At 45.2% G+C, this 13540-nt stretch overlaps 10 non-coding genes across 10 annotated transcripts; all 10 read left to right on the forward strand.

Moving 5' to 3' along the window:
• Window positions 1-978: 978 nt before the first annotated feature.
• Window positions 979-1169, forward strand: LOC141238784 (U2 spliceosomal RNA). The gene has a single exon (XR_012304233.1). It is a non-coding gene; the product is annotated as a U2 spliceosomal RNA (small nuclear RNA).
• Window positions 1170-2287: 1118 nt separating this feature from the next.
• Window positions 2288-2478, forward strand: LOC141239016 (U2 spliceosomal RNA). Its single transcript, XR_012304457.1, has one exon. It is a non-coding gene; the product is annotated as a U2 spliceosomal RNA (small nuclear RNA).
• Window positions 2479-3593: 1115 nt separating this feature from the next.
• LOC141238785 (U2 spliceosomal RNA) lies at window positions 3594-3784 on the forward strand. Its single transcript, XR_012304234.1, has one exon. It is a non-coding gene; the product is annotated as a U2 spliceosomal RNA (small nuclear RNA).
• A 1121-nt stretch (window positions 3785-4905) lies between these two features.
• LOC141238786 (U2 spliceosomal RNA) lies at window positions 4906-5096 on the forward strand. The gene has a single exon (XR_012304235.1). It is a non-coding gene; the product is annotated as a U2 spliceosomal RNA (small nuclear RNA).
• Window positions 5097-6214: 1118 nt separating this feature from the next.
• LOC141238940 (U2 spliceosomal RNA) lies at window positions 6215-6405 on the forward strand. Its single transcript, XR_012304382.1, has one exon. It is a non-coding gene; the product is annotated as a U2 spliceosomal RNA (small nuclear RNA).
• Window positions 6406-7525: 1120 nt separating this feature from the next.
• On the forward strand, window positions 7526-7716 carry LOC141238787 (U2 spliceosomal RNA). The gene has a single exon (XR_012304236.1). It is a non-coding gene; the product is annotated as a U2 spliceosomal RNA (small nuclear RNA).
• Window positions 7717-8842: 1126 nt separating this feature from the next.
• On the forward strand, window positions 8843-9033 carry LOC141238948 (U2 spliceosomal RNA). The gene has a single exon (XR_012304390.1). It is a non-coding gene; the product is annotated as a U2 spliceosomal RNA (small nuclear RNA).
• Window positions 9034-10151: 1118 nt separating this feature from the next.
• Window positions 10152-10342, forward strand: LOC141238936 (U2 spliceosomal RNA). The gene has a single exon (XR_012304379.1). It is a non-coding gene; the product is annotated as a U2 spliceosomal RNA (small nuclear RNA).
• A 1123-nt stretch (window positions 10343-11465) lies between these two features.
• Window positions 11466-11656, forward strand: LOC141238919 (U2 spliceosomal RNA). Its single transcript, XR_012304363.1, has one exon. It is a non-coding gene; the product is annotated as a U2 spliceosomal RNA (small nuclear RNA).
• Window positions 11657-12773: 1117 nt separating this feature from the next.
• Window positions 12774-12964, forward strand: LOC141238897 (U2 spliceosomal RNA). Its single transcript, XR_012304342.1, has one exon. It is a non-coding gene; the product is annotated as a U2 spliceosomal RNA (small nuclear RNA).
• The last annotated feature ends 576 nt before the right edge of the window (window positions 12965-13540 follow it).

The raw sequence follows: 13540 nt of genomic DNA on the forward strand, positions 1-13540 counted from the left end.
GATGACAAGCTCATTTTGGTTCAACTTCAGCAACTGTGCATTGCATTGCCATGTAATGTAATGCAATGCTATCTATCTAGCTCTCCCTCTATACTTCCTTTTGGATAAACAGACATATTAGGCAAGCATTTTGGAGCTTTCACCTAAATAACTACAGGTGGTGAGATAAGCTGCACAATATAATTGACCTTTCAGTATATTGTTGCACACACACCATCTATTTAGCAAATGCCCTTGTTATCAACAGCAGCCTTTTAAACTCACCTGAGCTAACAGGTATGTGAGCTGGTTACTCTGCTGCGCTTAAAATTTCTTTTTTGGTTTGCTACAATGCCTTTTCTGAAACGTTGTCTCCCTCTGCTGGAACACTGACTTCTTTCATTTAATGCCTGCAGACTATAAAAGAGAAACCAACCCAAAAAGTTTGGTTGATTAGTCTGTGGCATTCTTTTAAACTGTTGCTTATGGCGGTCTGTGTGAGCTTCTCAGTGACATTCAGCCATCCAGGTATCCCGCCTGCAGTAGACGGAATGTGGCAATGGAACGCTGGCTGCGCGTGTCATAATAGGCTCTGAGCCTTTATATACCTGCGCACAGCAGCAGCCACCTTCAGTCTGCTGCTGGACAGCCAGCAGCAGCAGCAGCAGCAGGAGAGGTAATTAATCAGCAACCCTCCTGCTAAGGGTAGACAGCTGCTCGTTCCACACCCCCCCCCCCCGCCTTAATTGGTTCTCCTCCCTTCCAACGGTGTTGAGGCGGGTGGGAACAGCCGGGGGTTGAGGGTACTGTGCTAAAAGAGGTGGAGTTATGCAGATCTAAAACGCGTGGATTGCAGCAGCAGCAAGCCGAAAAGTGCAGGCATGTGAGGGATCTAGAGGTTGACAGCATGTCTTCTTAACGGGAGTCCAGGTGGCCATCTCCACAAATGGACTTTTCAGAATCCTTGGGTGGCACCGTAGTCGGAAACCAATTCTGGTTATCGCTTCTCGGCCTTTTGGCTAAGATCAAGTGTAGTATCTGTTCTTATCAGTTTAATATCTGATACGTCCCCTATCTGGGGACCATATATTAAATGGATTTTTAGAACAGGGAGATGGAAAAAGAGCTTGCTCTGTCCACTCCACGCATTGACCTGGTATTGCAGTATCTCCAGGACCGGTGCACCCCTTCTTTAATGCAGTTTCTAAAATCAGAAAGAATTGAATTCAATGCTTTTTGTTCATTTGGCTTGTTTGTCGGATTTTGGGATGGACTCTTTGGCTTTGCTTTTCTTCTCCTCATTGGATTTTTCATGTTAAAAGTTGCAGAAGCCAGATGACAAGCTCATTTTGGTTCAACTTCAGCAACTGTGCATTGCATTGCCATGTAATGTAATGCAATGCTATCTATCTAGCTCTCCCTCTATACTTCCTTTTGGATAAACAGACATATTAGGCAAGCATTTTGGAGCTTTCACCTAAATAACTACAGGTGGTGAGATAAGCTGCACAATATAATTGACCTTTCAGTATATTGTTGCACACACACCATCTATTTAGCAAATGCCCTTGTTATCAACAGCAGCCTTTTAAACTCACCTGAGCTAACAGGTATGTGAGCTGGTTACTCTGCTGCGCTTAAAATTTCTTTTTTGGTTTGCTACAATGCCTTTTCTGAAACGTTGTCTCCCTCTGCTGGAACACTGACTTCTTTCATTTAATGCCTGCAGACTATAAAAGAGAAACCAACCCAAAAAGTTTGGTTGATTAGTCTGTGGCATTCTTTTAAACTGTTGCTTATGGCGGTCTCTGTGAGCTTCTCAGTGACATTCAGCCATCCAGGTATCCCGCCTGCAGTAGACGGAATGTGGCAATGGAACGCTGGCTGCGCGTGTCATAATAGGCTCTGAGCCTTTATATACCTGCGCACAGCAGCAGCCACCTTCAGTCTGCTGCTGGACAGCCAGCAGCAGCAGCAGCAGCAGGAGAGGTAATTAATCAGCAACCCTCCTGCTAAGGGTAGACAGCTGCTCGTTCCACCCCCCCCCCGCCTTAATTGGTTCTCCTCCCTTCCAACGGTGTTGAGGCGGGTGGGAACAGCCGGGGGTTGAGGGTACTGTGCTAAAAGAGGTGGAGTTATGCAGATCTAAAACGCGTGGATTGCAGCAGCAGCAAGCCGAAAAGTGCAGGCATGTGAGGGATCTAGAGGTTGACAGCATGTCTTCTTAACGGGAGTCCAGGTGGCCATCTCCACAAATGGACTTTTCAGAATCCTTGGGTGGCACCGTAGTCGGAAACCAATTCTGGTTATCGCTCCTCGGCCTTTTGGCTAAGATCAAGTGTAGTATCTGTTCTTATCAGTTTAATATCTGATACGTCCCCTATCTGGGGACCATATATTAAATGGATTTTTAGAACAGGGAGATGGAAAAAGAGCTTGCTCTGTCCACTCCACGCATTGACCTGGTATTGCAGTATCTCCAGGACCGGTGCACCCCTTCTTTAATGCAGTTTCTAAAATCAGAAAGAATTGAATTCAATGCTTTTTGTTCATTTGGCTTGTTTGTCGGATTTTGGGATGGACTCTTTGGCTTTGCTTTTCTTCTCCTCATTGGATTTTTCATGTTAAAAGTTGCAGAAGCCAGATGACAAGCTCATTTTGGTTCAACTTCAGCAACTGTGCATTGCATTGCCATGTAATGTAATGCAATGCTATCTATCTAGCTCTCCCTCTATACTTCCTTTTGGATAAACAGACATATTAGGCAAGCATTTTGGAGCTTTCACCTAAATAACTACAGGTGGTGAGATAAGCTGCACAATATAATTGACCTTTCAGTATATTGTTGCACACACACCATCTATTTAGCAAATGCCCTTGTTATCAACAGCAGCCTTTTAAACTCACCTGAGCTAACAGGTATGTGAGCTGGTTACTCTGCTGCGCTTAAAATTTCTTTTTTGGTTTGCTACAATGCCTTTTCTGAAACGTTGTCTCCCTCTGCTGGAACACTGACTTCTTTCATTTAATGCCTGCAGACTATAAAAGAGAAACCAACCCAAAAAGTTTGGTTGATTAGTCTGTGGCATTCTTTTAAACTGTTGCTTATGGCGGTCTCTGTGAGCTTCTCAGTGACATTCAGCCATCCAGGTATCCCGCCTGCAGTAGACGGAATGTGGCAATGGAACGCTGGCTGCGCGTGTCATAATAGGCTCTGAGCCTTTATATACCTGCGCACAGCAGCAGCCACCTTCAGTCTGCTGCTGGACAGCCAGCAGCAGCAGCAGCAGGAGAGGTAATTAATCAGCAACCCTCCTGCTAAGGGTAGACAGCTGCTCGTTTCACCCCCCCCCCGCCTTAATTGGTTCTCCTCCCTTCCAACGGTGTTGAGGCGGGTGGGAACAGCCGGGGGTTGAGGGTACTGTGCTAAAAGAGGTGGAGTTATGCAGATCTAAAACGCGTGGATTGCAGCAGCAGCAAGCCGAAAAGTGCAGGCATGTGAGGGATCTAGAGGTTGACAGCATGTCTTCTTAACGGGAGTCCAGGTGGCCATCTCCACAAATGGACTTTTCAGAATCCTTGGGTGGCACCGTAGTCGGAAACCAATTCTGGTTATCGCTTCTCGGCCTTTTGGCTAAGATCAAGTGTAGTATCTGTTCTTATCAGTTTAATATCTGATACGTCCCCTATCTGGGGACCATATATTAAATGGATTTTTAGAACAGGGAGATGGAAAAAGAGCTTGCTCTGTCCACTCCACGCATTGACCTGGTATTGCAGTATCTCCAGGACCGGTGCACCCCTTCTTTAATGCAGTTTCTAAAATCAGAAAGAATTGAATTCAATGCTTTTTGTTCATTTGGCTTGTTTGTCGGATTTTGGGATGGACTCTTTGGCTTTGCTTTTCTTCTCCTCATTGGATTTTTCATGTTAAAAGTTGCAGAAGCCAGATGACAAGCTCATTTTGGTTCAACTTCAGCAACTGTGCATTGCATTGCCATGTAATGTAATGCAATGCTATCTATCTAGCTCTCCCTCTATACTTCCTTTTGGATAAACAGACATATTAGGCAAGCATTTTGGAGCTTTCACCTAAATAACTACAGGTGGTGAGATAAGCTGCACAATATAATTGACCTTTCAGTATATTGTTGCACACACACCATCTATTTAGCAAATGCCCTTGTTATCAATAGCAGCCTTTTAAACTCACCTGAGCTAACAGGTATGTGAGCTGGTTACTCTGCTGTGCTTAAAATTTCTTTTTTGGTTTGCTACAATGCCTTTTCTGAAACGTTGTCTCCCTCTGCTGGAACACTGACTTCTTTCATTTAATGCCTGCAGACTATAAAAGAGAAACCAACCCAAAAAGTTTGGTTGATTAGTCTGTGGCATTCTTTTAAACTGTTGCTTATGGCGGTCTCTGTGAGCTTCTCAGTGACATTCAGCCATCCAGGTATCCCGCCTGCAGTAGACGGAATGTGGCAATGGAACGCTGGCTGCGCGTGTCATAATAGGCTCTGAGCCTTTATATACCTGCGCACAGCAGCAGCCACCTTCAGTCTGCTGCTGGACAGCCAGCAGCAGCAGCAGCAGCAGGAGAGGTAATTAATCAGCAACCCTCCTGCTAAGGGTAGACAGCTGCTCGTTCCACACCCCCCCCCCCGCCTTAATTGGTTCTCCTCCCTTCCAACGGTGTTGAGGCGGGTGGGAACAGCCGGGGGTTGAGGGTACTGTGCTAAAAGAGGTGGAGTTATGCAGATCTAAAACGCGTGGATTGCAGCAGCAGCAAGCCGAAAAGTGCAGGCATGTGAGGGATCTAGAGGTTGACAGCATGTCTTCTTAACGGGAGTCCAGGTGGCCATCTCCACAAATGGACTTTTCAGAATCCTTGGGTGGCACCGTAGTCGGAAACCAATTCTGGTTATCGCTTCTCGGCCTTTTGGCTAAGATCAAGTGTAGTATCTGTTCTTATCAGTTTAATATCTGATACGTCCCCTATCTGGGGACCATATATTAAATGGATTTTTAGAACAGGGAGATGGAAAAAGAGCTTGCTCTGTCCACTCCACGCATTGACCTGGTATTGCAGTATCTCCAGGACCGGTGCACCCCTTCTTTAATGCAGTTTCTAAAATCAGAAAGAATTGAATTCAATGCTTTTTGTTCATTTGGCTTGTTTGTCGGATTTTGGGATGGACTCTTTGGCTTTGCTTTTCTTCTCCTCATTGGATTTTTCATGTTAAAAGTTGCAGAAGCCAGATGACAAGCTCATTTTGGTTCAACTTCAGCAACTGTGCATTGCATTGCCATGTAATGTAATGCAATGCTATCTATCTAGCTCTCCCTCTATACTTCCTTTTGGATAAACAGACATATTAGGCAAGCATTTTGGAGCTTTCACCTAAATAACTACAGGTGGTGAGATAAGCTGCACAATATAATTGACCTTTCAGTATATTGTTGCACACACACCATCTATTTAGCAAATGCCCTTGTTATCAACAGCAGCCTTTTAAACTCACCTGAGCTAACAGGTATGTGAGCTGGTTACTCTGCTGCGCTTAAAATTTCTTTTTTGGTTTGCTACAATGCCTTTTCTGAAACGTTGTCTCCCTCTGCTGGAACACTGACTTCTTTCATTTAATGCCTGCAGACTATAAAAGAGAAACCAACCCAAAAAGTTTGGTTGATTAGTCTGTGGCATTCTTTTAAACTGTTGCTTATGGCGGTCTCTGTGAGCTTCTCAGTGACATTCAGCCATCCAGGTATCCCGCCTGCAGTAGACGGAATGTGGCAATGGAACGCTGGCTGCGCGTGTCATAATAGGCTCTGAGCCTTTATATACCTGCGCACAGCAGCAGCCACCTTCAGTCTGCTGCTGGACGGCCAGCAGCAGCAGCAGCAGCAGGAGAGGTAATTAATCAGCAACCCTCCTGCTAAGGGTAGACAGCTGCTCGTTCCACCCCCCCCCCGCCTTAATTGGTTCTCCTCCCTTCCAACGGTGTTGAGGCGGGTGGGAACAGCCGGGGGTTGAGGGTACTGTGCTAAAAGAGGTGGAGTTATGCAGATCTAAAACGCATGGATTGCAGCAGCAGCAAGCCGAAAAGTGCAGGCATGTGAGGGATCTAGAGGTTGACAGCATGTCTTCTTAACGGGAGTCCAGGTGGCCATCTCCACAAATGGACTTTTCAGAATCCTTGGGTGGCACCGTAGTCGGAAACCAATTTTGGTTATCGCTTCTCGGCCTTTTGGCTAAGATCAAGTGTAGTATCTGTTCTTATCAGTTTAATATCTGATACGTCCCCTATCTGGGGACCATATATTAAATGGATTTTTAGAACAGGGAGATGGAAAAAGAGCTTGCTCTGTCCATTCCACGCATTGACCTGGTATTGCAGTATCTCCAGGACCGGTGCACCCCTTCTTTAATGCAGTTTCTAAAATCAGAAAGAATTGAATTCAATGCTTTTTGTTCATTTGGCTTGTTTGTCGGATTTTGGGATGGACTCTTTGGCTTTGCTTTTCTTCTCCTCATTGGATTTTTCATGTTAAAAGTTGCAGAAGCCAGATGACAAGCTCATTTTGGTTCAACTTCAGCAACTGTGCATTGCATTGCCATGTAATGTAATGCAATGCTATCTATCTAGCTCTCCCTCTATACTTCCTTTTGGATAAACAGACATATTAGGCAAGCATTTTGGAGCTTTCACCTAAATAACTACAGGTGGTGAGATAAGCTGCACAATATAATTGACCTTTCAGTATATTGTTGCACACACACCATCTATTTAGCAAATGCCCTTGTTATCAACAGCAGCCTTTTAAACTCACCTGAGCTAACAGGTATGTGAGCTGGTTACTCTGCTGCGCTTAAAATTTCTTTTTTGGTTTGCTACAATGCCTTTTCTGAAACGTTGTCTCCCTCTGCTGGAACACTGACTTCTTTCATTTAATGCCTGCAGACTATAAAAGAGAAACCAACCCAAAAAGTTTGGTTGATTAGTCTGTGGCATTCTTTTAAACTGTTGCTTATGGCGGTCTCTGTGAGCTTCTCAGTGACATTCAGCCATCCAGGTATCCCGCCTGCAGTAGACGGAATGTGGCAATGGAACGCTGGCTGCGCGTGTCATAATAGGCTCTGAGCCTTTATATACCTGCGCACAGCAGCAGCCACCTTCAGTCTGCTGCTGGACAGCCAGCAGCAGCAGCAGCAGCAGGAGAGGTAATTAATCAGCAACCCTCCTGCTAAGGGTAGACAGCTGCTCGTTCCACCCCCCCCCCCCGCCTTAATTGGTTCTCCTCCCTTCCAACGGTGTTGAGGCGGGTGGGAACAGCCGGGGGTTGAGGGTACTGTGCTAAAAGAGGTGGAGTTATGCAGATCTAAAACGCGTGGATTGCAGCAGCAGCAAGCCGAAAAGTGCAGGCATGTGAGGGATCTAGAGGTTGACAGCATGTCTTCTTAACGGGAGTCCAGGTGGCCATCTCCACAAATGGACTTTTCAGAATCCTTGGGTGGCACCGTAGTCGGAAACCAATTCTGGTTATCGCTTCTCGGCCTTTTGGCTAAGATCAAGTGTAGTATCTGTTCTTATCAGTTTAATATCTGATACGTCCCCTATCTGGGGACCATATATTAAATGGATTTTTAGAACAGGGAGATGGAAAAAGAGCTTGCTCTGTCCACTCCACGCATTGACCTGGTATTGCAGTATCTCCAGGACCGGTGCACCCCTTCTTTAATGCAGTTTCTAAAATCAGAAAGAATTGAATTCAATGCTTTTTGTTCATTTGGCTTGTTTGTCGGATTTTGGGATGGACTCTTTGGCTTTGCTTTTCTTCTCCTCATTGGATTTTTCATGTTAAAAGTTGCAGAAGCCAGATGACAAGCTCATTTTGGTTCAACTTCAGCAACTGTGCATTGCATTGCCATGTAATGTAATGCAATGCTATCTATCTAGCTCTCCCTCTATACTTCCTTTTGGATAAACAGACATATTAGGCAAGCATTTTGGAGCTTTCACCTAAATAACTACAGGTGGTGAGATAAGCTGCACAATATAATTGACCTTTCAGTATATTGTTGCACACACACCATCTATTTAGCAAATGCCCTTGTTATCAACAGCAGCCTTTTAAACTCACCTGAGCTAACAGGTATGTGAGCTGGTTACTCTGCTGCGCTTAAAATTTCTTTTTTGGTTTGCTACAATGCCTTTTCTGAAACGTTGTCTCCCTCTGCTGGAACACTGACTTCTTTCATTTAATGCCTGCAGACTATAAAAGAGAAACCAACCCAAAAAGTTTGGTTGATTAGTCTGTGGCATTCTTTTAAACTGTTGCTTATGGCGGTCTCTGTGAGCTTCTCAGTGACATTCAGCCATCCAGGTATCCCGCCTGCAGTAGACGGAATGTGGCAATGGAACGCTGGCTGCGCGTGTCATAATAGGCTCTGAGCCTTTATATACCTGCGCACAGCAGCAGCCACCTTCAGTCTGCTGCTGGACAGCCAGCAGCAGCAGCAGCAGCAGCAGGAGAGGTAATTAATCAGCAACCCTCCTGCTAAGGGTAGACAGCTGCTCGTTCCACCCCCCCACCCCCCCGCCTTAATTGGTTCTCCTCCCTTCCAACGGTGTTGAGGCGGGTGGGAACAGCCGGGGGTTGAGGGTACTGTGCTAAAAGAGGTGGAGTTATGCAGATCTAAAACGCGTGGATTGCAGCAGCAGCAAGCCGAAAAGTGCAGGCATGTGAGGGATCTAGAGGTTGACAGCATGTCTTCTTAACGGGAGTCCAGGTGGCCATCTCCACAAATGGACTTTTCAGAATCCTTGGGTGGCACCGTAGTCGGAAACCAATTTTGGTTATCGCTTCTCGGCCTTTTGGCTAAGATCAAGTGTAGTATCTGTTCTTATCAGTTTAATATCTGATACGTCCCCTATCTGGGGACCATATATTAAATGGATTTTTAGAACAGGGAGATGGAAAAAGAGCTTGCTCTGTCCACTCCACGCATTGACTTGGTATTGCAGTATCTCCAGGACCGGTGCACCCCTTCTTTAATGCAGTTTCTAAAATCAGAAAGAATTGAATTCAATGCTTTTTGTTCATTTGGCTTGTTTGTCGGATTTTGGGATGGACTCTTTGGCTTTGCTTTTCTTCTCCTCATTGGATTTTTCATGTTAAAAGTTGCAGAAGCCAGATGACAAGCTCATTTTGGTTCAACTTCAGCAACTGTACATTGCATTGCCATGTAATGTAATGCAATGCTATCTATCTAGCTCTCCCTCTATACTTCCTTTTGGATAAACAGACATATTAGGCAAGCATTTTGGAGCTTTCACCTAAATAACTACAGGTGGTGAGATAAGCTGCACAATATAATTGACCTTTCAGTATATTGTTGCACACACACCATCTATTTAGCAAATGCCCTTGTTATCAACAGCAGCCTTTTAAACTCACCTGAGCTAACAGGTATGTGAGCTGGTTACTCTGCTGCGCTTAAAATTTCTTTTTTGGTTTGCTACAATGCCTTTTCTGAAACGTTGTCTCCCTCTGCTGGAACACTGACTTCTTTCATTTAATGCCTGCAGACTATAAAAGAGAAACCAACCCAAAAAGTTTGGTTGATTAGTCTGTGGCATTCTTTTAAACTGTTGCTTATGGCGGTCTCTGTGAGCTTCTCAGTGACATTCAGCCATCCAGGTATCCCACCTGCAGTAGACGGAATGTGGCAATGGAACGCTGGCTGCGCGTGTCATAATAGGCTCTGAGCCTTTATATACCTGCGCACAGCAGCAGCCACCTTCAGTCTGCTGCTGGACAGCCAGCAGCAGCAGCAGCAGCAGGAGAGGTAATTAATCAGCAACCCTCCTGCTAAGGGTAGACAGCTGCTCGTTCCACCCCCCCCCCGCCTTAATTGGTTCTCCTCCCTTCCAACGGTGTTGAGGCGGGTGGGAACAGCCGGGGGTTGAGGGTACTGTGCTAAAAGAGGTGGAGTTATGCAGATCTAAAACGCGTGGATTGCAGCAGCAGCAAGCCGAAAAGTGCAGGCATGTGAGGGATCTAGAGGTTGACAGCATGTCTTCTTAACGGGAGTCCAGGTGGCCATCTCCACAAATGGACTTTTCAGAATCCTTGGGTGGCACCGTAGTCGGAAACCAATTCTGGTTTTCGCTTCTCGGCCTTTTGGCTAAGATCAAGTGTAGTATCTGTTCTTATCAGTTTAATATCTGATACGTCCCCTATCTGGGGACCATATATTAAATGGATTTTTAGAACAGGGAGATGGAAAAAGAGCTTGCTCTGTCCACTCCACGCATTGACCTGGTATTGCAGTATCTCCAGGACCGGTGCACCCCTTCTTTAATGCAGTTTCTAAAATCAGAAAGAATTGAATTCAATGCTTTTTGTTCATTTGGCTTGTTTGTCGGATTTTGGGATGGACTCTTTGGCTTTGCTTTTCTTCTCCTCATTGGATTTTTCATGTTAAAAGTTGCAGAAGCCAGATGACAAGCTCATTTTGGTTCAACTTCAGCAACTGTGCATTGCATTGCCATGTAATGTAATGCAATGCTATCTATCTAGCTCTCCCTCTGTACTTCCTTTTGGATAAACAGACATATTAGGCAAGCATTTTGGAGCTTTCACCTAAATAACTACAGGTGGTGAGATAAGCTGCACAATATAATTGACCTTTCAGTATATTGTTGCACACACACCATCTATTTAGCAAATGCCCTTGTTATCAACAGCAGCCTTTTAAACTCACCTGAGCTAACAGGTATGTGAGCTGGTTACTCTGCTGCGCTTAAAATTTCTTTTTTGGTTTGCTACAATGCCTTTTCTGAAACGTTGTCTCCCTCTGCTGGAACACTGACTTCTTTCATTTAATGCCTGCAGACTATAAAAGAGAAACCAACCCAAAAAGTTTGGTTGATTAGTCTGTGGCATTCTTTTAAACTGTTGCTTATGGCGGTCTCTGTGAGCTTCTCAGTGACATTCAGCCATCCAGGTATCCCGCCTGCAGTAGACGGAATGTGGCAATGGAACGCTGGCTGCGCGTGTCATAATAGGCTCTGAGCCTTTATATACCTGCGCACAGCAGCAGCCTCCTTCAGTCTGCTGCTGGACAGCCAGCAGCAGCAGCAGCAGCAGGAGAGGTAATTAATCAGCAACCCTCCTGCTAAGGGTAGACAGCTGCTCGTTCCACCCCCCCCCCCCCCCGCCTTAATTGGTTCTCCTCCCTTCCAACGGTGTTGAGGCGGGTGGGAACAGCCGGGGGTTGAGGGTACTGTGCTAAAAGAGGTGGAGTTATGCAGATCTAAAACGCGTGGATTGCAGCAGCAGCAAGCCGAAAAGTGCAGGCATGTGAGGGATCTAGAGGTTGACAGCATGTCTTCTTAACGGGAGTCCAGGTGGCCATCTCCACAAATGGACTTTTCAGAATCCTTGGGTGGCACCGTAGTCGGAAACCAATTCTGGTTATCGCTTCTCGGCCTTTTGGCTAAGATCAAGTGTAGTATCTGTTCTTATCAGTTTAATATCTGATACGTCCCCTATCTGGGGACCATATATTAAATGGATTTTTAGAACAGGGAGATGGAAAAAGAGCTTGCTCTGTCCACTCCACGCATTGACCTGGTGTTGCAGTATCTCCAGGACCGGTGCACCCCTTCTTTAATGCAGTTTCTAAAATCAGAAAGAATTGAATTCAATGCTTTTTGTTCATTTGGCTTGTTTGTCGGATTTTGGGATGGACTCTTTGGCTTTGCATTTCTTCTCCTCATTGGATTTTTCATGTTAAAAGTTGCAGAAGCCAGATGACAAGCTCATTTTGGTTCAACTTCAGCAACTGTGCATTGCATTGCCATGTAATGTAATGCAATGCTATCTATCTAGCTCTCCCTCTATACTTCCTTTTGGATAAACAGACAGATTAGGCAAGCATTTTGGAGCTTTCATCTAAATAACTACAGGTGGTGAGATAAGCTGCACAATATAATTGACCTTTCAGTATATTGTTGCACACACACCATCTATTTAGCAAATGCCCTTGTTATCAACAGCAGCCTTTTAAACTCACCTGAGCTAACAGGTATGTGAGCTGGTTACTCTGCTGCGCTTAAAATTTCTTTTTTGGTTTGCTACAATGCCTTTTCTGAAACGTTGTCTCCCTCTGCTGGAACACTGACTTCTTTCATTTAATGCCTGCAGACTATAAAAGAGAAACCAACCCAAAAAGTTTGGTTGATTAGTCTGTGGCATTCTTTTAAACTGTTGCTTATGGCGGTCTCTGTGAGCTTCTCAGTGACATTCAGCCATCCAGGTATCCCGCCTGCAGTAGACGGAATGTGGCAATGGAACGCTGGCTGCGCGTGTCATAATAGGCTCTGAGCCTTTATATACCTGCGCACAGCAGCAGCCACCTTCAGTCTGCTGCTGGACAGCCAGCAGCAGCAGCAGCAGCAGGAGAGGTAATTAATCAGCAACCCTCCTGCTAAGGGTAGACAGCTGCTCGTTCCACCCCCCCCCGCCTTAATTGGTTCTCCTCCCTTCCAATGGTGTTGAGGCGGGTGGGAACAGCCGGGGGTTGAGGGTACTGTGCTAAAAGAGGTGGAGTTATGCAGATCTAAAACGCGTGGATTGCAGCAGCAGCAAGACGAAAAGTGCAGGCATGTGAGGGATCTAGAGGTTGACAGCATGTCTTCTTAACGGGAGTCCAGGTGGCCATCTCCACAAATGGACTTTTCAGAATCCTTGGGTGGCACCGTAGTCGGAAACCAATTCTGGTTATCGCTTCTCGGCCTTTTGGCTAAGATCAAGTGTAGTATCTGTTCTTATCAGTTTAATATCTGATACGTCCCCTATCTGGGGACGATATATTAAATGGATTTTTAGAACAGGGAGATGGAAAAAGAGCTTGCTCTGTCCACTCCACGCATTGACCTGGTATTGCAGTATCTCCAGGACCGGTGCACCCCTTCTTTAATGCAGTTTCTAAAATCAGAAAGAATTGAATTCAATGCTTTTTGTTCATTTGGCTTGTTTGTCGGATTTTGGGATGGACTCTTTGGCTTTGCTTTTCTTCTCCTCATTGGATTTTTCATGTTAAAAGTTGCAGAAGCCAGATGACAAGCTCATTTTGGTTCAACTTCAGCAACTGTGCATTGCATTGCCATGTAATGTAATGCAATGCTATCTATCTAGCTCTCCCTCTATACTTCCTTTTGGATAAACAGACATATTAGGCAAGCATTTTGGAGCTTTCACCTAAATAACTACAGGTGGTGAGATAAGCTGCACAATATAATTGACCTTTCAGTATATTGTTGCACACACACCATCTATTTAGCAAATGCCCTTGTTATCAACAGCAGCCTTTTAAACTCACCTGAGCTAACAGGTATGTGAGCTGGTTACTCTGCTGCGCTTAAAATTTCTTTTTTGGTTTGCTACAATGCCTTTTCTGAAACGTTGTCTCCCTCTGCTGGAACACTGACTTCTTTCATTTAATGCCTGCAGACTATAAAAGAGAAACCAACCCAAAAAGTTTGGTTGA

Source organism: Phyllobates terribilis, unplaced genomic scaffold (genome assembly GCF_046119375.1).
Source record: "Phyllobates terribilis strain yellow unplaced genomic scaffold, ASM4611937v1 Scaffold_763__1_contigs__length_703860, whole genome shotgun sequence".
NCBI lineage: Eukaryota > Metazoa > Chordata > Amphibia > Anura > Dendrobatidae > Phyllobates > Phyllobates terribilis.